The following is a 5,720-nucleotide window of genomic DNA, read 5'->3' as shown; positions in this document are numbered from 1 at the left end:
CTAATTTTGTCTGTCATAGTTGACATGTACCTATGATGAAAATTACAGGCCTCTCTCATCTTTTTAAGTGGGAGAACTTGCACAATTGGTAGCTGACTAAATACTTTTTTCCCCCACTGTAGGTCATTGTCCTGCTGAAAGGGGACAATCTCCCTCTGTGCTTAGCTCCATTCTGTTTATTTTTTATCCTGGAAAAACTCCCCAGTCCTTAACTACTGTATTCCAAACATACCCATAACATGATGCAGCCACCACTATGCTTGAAAATATGGAAAGTAGTACTTAGTAATGTGTTGCATTGGATTTGCCCCAAAAATAACACTTTGTATTCAAGACAAAAAGTGAATTGCTTTGCCACATTTTTTTGCAGTATTACTTTAGTGCCTTGTTGCAAACAGGATGCGTTTTGGAATATTTGTATTCTGTACTGGCTTCCTTCTTTTCACTCCGTTAATTAGGTTAGTATTGTGGAATAACTACAATGTTGATCTATCCTCAGTTTTCTCCTATCACAGCCATTAAACTCTGTAACTGTTTTAATAAAGTCCCCATTGGAATCATGGTGAAATCTCTAAGCAGTTTCCTTCCTCTCCGGCAACTGAGTTAGGAAGGATACCTGTATCTTTGTAGTGACTGGATGTATTGATACCCCATCCAAAGAGTAATTAATAACTTCACCATGCTCAAAGGGGTATTCAATGTCAGCTTTTTAATTTTTTTTACCCATCTACCAATAGGTGGCCTTCTTTGCGAGGCATTGAAAACCTCCCTGGTCTTTGTGGTTGAATTTGTGTTTGAAATCACTGCTTGACTGAGGGACCTTACAGATAATTGTATGTGTGGGGTACAGAGATGAGGTAGTCATTCAAAAATAATGTTAAACACTATTATTGCACAGAGTCCATGCAACTTATTATGTGACTTGTTAAGCCAATTTTTACTCCTGAAATAATTTAGGTTTGCCATAACTCAAGACATTTCAGCTTTAATTTTTAATTAGTTTGTAAAAATTTCAAAGAACATAATTCCACTTTGACATGATGGGGTATTGTGTGTAGGCCAGTGACAACAAAACTCAATTAAAAAATGGTTTTATTCAGGCTGTAACACAACAAAATGTGGAAAAAGTCAAAGGGTGTGAATACTTTCTGAAGGCACTGTATAAAGTGCATTCGGGAAAGTATTCAGACCCCTTTACTTTTTCCACAGTTTGTTACGTTACAGCCTTATTAAAAAATTTATTAAATTAGTTATTTTCCTCATTAATCTACACACAATACCCCATAATGAAAAAGTGAAAACAGGTTTTTAGAAATGCTTGCAAATGTATAAAAAACGTATTTACATAAGTATTCAGACCTTTTGATATGAGACTCAAAATTGAGCTCAGGTGCATCCTGTTTCCATTGATCATCCTTGAGATGTTTCTACAACTTGGAGTCCACCTGTGGTAAATTCAATTGATTGGACATCATTTGGAAAGGCACACACCAGTCTATATAAGGTCCCACAGTTGACAGTGCATGTCAGAGCAAAAACCAAGCCATGAGGTCGAAGGAATAGTCCGTAGAGCTCTGAGACAGGATTGTGTCGATACACAGATCTGGGGAAGGGTACCAAAAAAATTCTGCAGCATTGAAGGTCCCCAAGAACACAGTGGCCTCCATCATTCTTAAATGGAAGAAGTTTGGAACCACCAAGACTCTTCCTAGAGCTGGCCGCCGGGCCAAACTGAGCAATCGGGGGAGAAGGGCCTTGGTAAGGGAGGTGACCAAGAACCCAATGGTCACTCTGACAGAGCTCCATAGTTCCTCTGTGGAGATGGGAGAACCTTCCAGAAGGACAACCATCTCTGCAGCACTCCACCAATCATCTCTGGAGAGACCTGAAAATAGCTGTGCAGCAACGCTCCCCATCCAACCTGACAGAGCTTGAGAAGATCTGCAGAGAAGAATGAGAAAAACTCCCCAAATACAGGTGTGCCAAGCTTGTAGCGTCATACCCAAGAAGACTCAAGGCTGGAATCGCTGCCAAAGGTGCTTCAACAAAGTACTGAGTAAAGGGTCTGAATACTTATGTAAATGTGATATTTCCATTTTTTTATTTTTAATACATTTGCCAAAAAAAATTCACCTGTTTTTGCTTTGTCATTATGGGGCATGGGGTCAGGAAGAGAGAGGAGAGGTCAGAGAGAAAGATAATGACATCACTCATCTACAACACTCAACTGGGTTACAGTGAAGGGGAGAGAGCAGGGAGAGAGAATTTGAACTGGGGAGCCCAAGGACTGATGCTACAGAGATGACCCACGGACAGGCAACCAACCAGACCACCACCACCCCTGACATCTGGCCTGAGCTGAAAGAGCTGAGAGAAATGGTGGTGAAACAGAGAGTGGAGCGGAGGAACCGTACATAGTCTAGTCACATCAGTGTTAGACCTTACAGAATCAGAATCACCTTAATTCAAATACATTTCCATGTACAGGAATTTGACTGTGTGAAATGGTGTTGCCACAATAAACAGAATACACAGACAAACGGAATACACAGACAATAAACGGAATACACAGACAATAAATGGAATATACAGACAATAAAAGTAATACACAGACAATAAACAGAATGAACAGATAATAAACAGAATATACAGACAATAAACAGAATATACATTAGGCCTACTCCCTTCGCCAGTCTTGTTCCTCCCAAGGTTTCTTCCTATATGGAGAGTTTTTATTGCTGTTATTTGTCGCGATTCTTGCCCAGGTTGTCTCTAAACATTTGATTTGCAATGCATTTTTTGAAAGCATTATACATAGTATAACATTACACTGATTCTTTTTTTGCCCTATAATGTTTTTATTTATTTATTGCCCATTATTTCAGCCCAAGCAGCTGCAGAACTGTCCACCATGGGGGCCAGAGTAACAGCTAGTGAGAGAGAGGTGGAGGAGCTGAAGAGAGAGAATGCAGGTAACAAACATACAGTATGTCTGACTATGAACAAGGGATTTGTTTTCATTGGTTGAAATAAGGATCACCTGATGTTTGTTTTGTTCCTCATGCGCCCAGTACAAGCGGCAGAACTGTCAGCCATGGGGACCAGGATGACAGCCAGAGAGAAAGAGGTGGAGCTAGAGAGAAAATGCAGGTGTAGTGCTGAATAATATGTAACAATCTACGTTTAATAAATAGTAAAACCATGTCCAATCATTGTGAGTTTAGCTGACTAAGATCAAGAAATGGTCATGAGGAGCAAACACTAAAGACAAATGTATTTAATTAATATTGGATCATGAATGGATTCACTTACAAGGCATAAAGTTTAAGATACAAGGCAATACTGACATTAACAAAGCATAATTCTAGGCATACAGATCCTAAGGGTAACTTACAAGACAAAGCATGATGTAATCAGACCCACTAGGCTACAGGCCTATGGGCTAACCTAATAGAGGGAAGCATTTTCAAACAACCTTTTTCCATGAGCAGGATACAAGATAAGAGGGAGCAGAAATTACTTTCATTCCATGCATACCAGATCTGACTTGTTTATGTTCCTAAATCAATTGTGGACCAATCCACAGACCAAACCAAAGAAAATAAAAATAAGATATCCAATCAGATTGGACAGTGTTGAGAGTTGACCCTAAACAGATACAAGTTACCACAGAGATAATACATCCATATCGATGGCACCTAAGTTCTCCTCAGAGGACAACTTTCAGATAGGTACCAAACATGGATGCAATAGTGTTCTTCTAACACACATTTCTGTAGTCAATTCTCTGGTTACTGTTAGAGAGAGAAATAAATGTTGTCCTCTTAACCGGGGAGGGCTGTCCAGACCCTAAAAGTATTTTGTTTTGTTGGACCATTTGCAATGAGGCCAGAGGGGACAGAGAGCACACAAGTTATGGCCGGGCCTACACAGGTAAGACAAACAGATGTTCAGAAAAGTCTCATCTGTCACCTTGTCTTGCAAAAAATAGTACCTGCTATTTCTTATAGAAATGGGAGCATAGAATACATTTCTCAAAAATGCTCAATATTGGTCTGGATCGTTTATCCTTGTTGAATGGTTTTCACAAAATGTTTCTCCCCGGTGTTCAGAGACCAAAGGTGTCTTTCTTTGTTAGTTTAAGTAACACTGCGGGACCCTTCAATACTGACACCACCCTGGTCCACACCAATGTCGTCACCAACATCAGCCAAGCCTACAGCCTGGTTACAGGTACTGCTTACACCAATGTACACTGAACAAAAATATAAACGCAATATATACAGTGAGCTCCATAATTCATTGGACAGTGACCATTGTTTTGTTATTTTGGTTCTGTACTCTAGCACTTTGAGTTTGAAAGGATACAATGACAATGAGCGTGAAGTGCAGACTGTCAGCTTTAATTTGAGGGTATTTTCATACATATCGGATGAACCGTTTAGAAATGACAGCACCTTTTGTACATGGTCCCCCATTTTAAGGTACTACAAGTATTTGTTAAATTGGCTTCACAGATGTGTGTCGTTAGGCAGGTGTATTCATTTGTGTCGTTAGTGAATGCAGGAGAGCTGTTGATGAATAGTAATGATTCTAGACGTTGCTATTGCCTTTGGAGGTTGTTATTGGGGTGTGACAACATGAGGAAGACAGCAGTGTCGATGCAAATGAAGTTGGCCGTCAAAAGGCTCAGAAATGAAAATCAATCATTCAGGAACATTGCAAAAACCCTGGCCATGCCCAAGTCAACAGTTTTGTTCATCATTAACAAGAAAAAAACAACCGGTGAACTCAATTATGTCAAAAGACCCGGTAGACAGAGGAAGACCACTGTAGTGGATGACCGGAGAATACTCTCTATGGTGAAGAAAAAACCCCTGATAACAGCCCAACAGATCAAAAACACTCTCCTGGATGCAGGTGTAGATGTGTCAAAGTCTACCATACGCAGAAGACTACACCAGCAGGACTACAGAGGGTACACTACAAGATGCAATCCACTGATAAGCCTGAAGAACAGAAAGGCAAGATTACAGTTTGCTAAAAAGCACCTAAAAGAACCCCAAGAGTTCTGGAAAAAAATATTGTGGACAGATGAGACAAAGATTAACATGTACCAGAGTGATGGAAAGACAAAAGTGTGGAGAAGAAAAAGAAATGCCCATGATCCAAAGCATACCACCTCATCCATGAAACATGGTGGAGGGGGTGTTATGGCTTGGGCGATGCATCGCAGACTTCAAGCAGTCATTGCATGCAAAGGATATGCGACCAAATATTAACAATGATTACTTTATTCTACATTATGTTAAACTGTCCAATGATTTTTGATGCCCGAAAATGGGGGGGACCATGTACAAAAGCTTCTATAATTCGTAAACGGTTCATCCGATATGTATGAAAATACCCTCAAATTAAAGCTGACAGTCTGCACTTCACGCTCATTGTCATTGTATCCTTTCAAACTCAAAGTGCTAGAGTACAGAACCAAAATAACAAAACAATGGTCACTGTCCAATGAATTATGGAGCTCACTGTACGTGTTGGTCCCATGTTTCATGAGCTGAAATAAAAGATCCCAGAAATCTTCCATACGCACAAAAAGCTTATTGCTCTCAAATTTTGTGCACACATTTCTTTACATCCCTGTTAGTGAGCATTTCTCCTTTGCCAAGATAATCCATCCACCTGACAGGTGTGGCATATCAAGAAGCTGATTT

This window comes from Coregonus clupeaformis, chromosome 20 (assembly GCF_020615455.1).
Source record: "Coregonus clupeaformis isolate EN_2021a chromosome 20, ASM2061545v1, whole genome shotgun sequence".
Classification (NCBI taxonomy): domain Eukaryota; kingdom Metazoa; phylum Chordata; class Actinopteri; order Salmoniformes; family Salmonidae; genus Coregonus; species Coregonus clupeaformis.
This window is presented reverse-complemented; position numbering follows the sequence as displayed.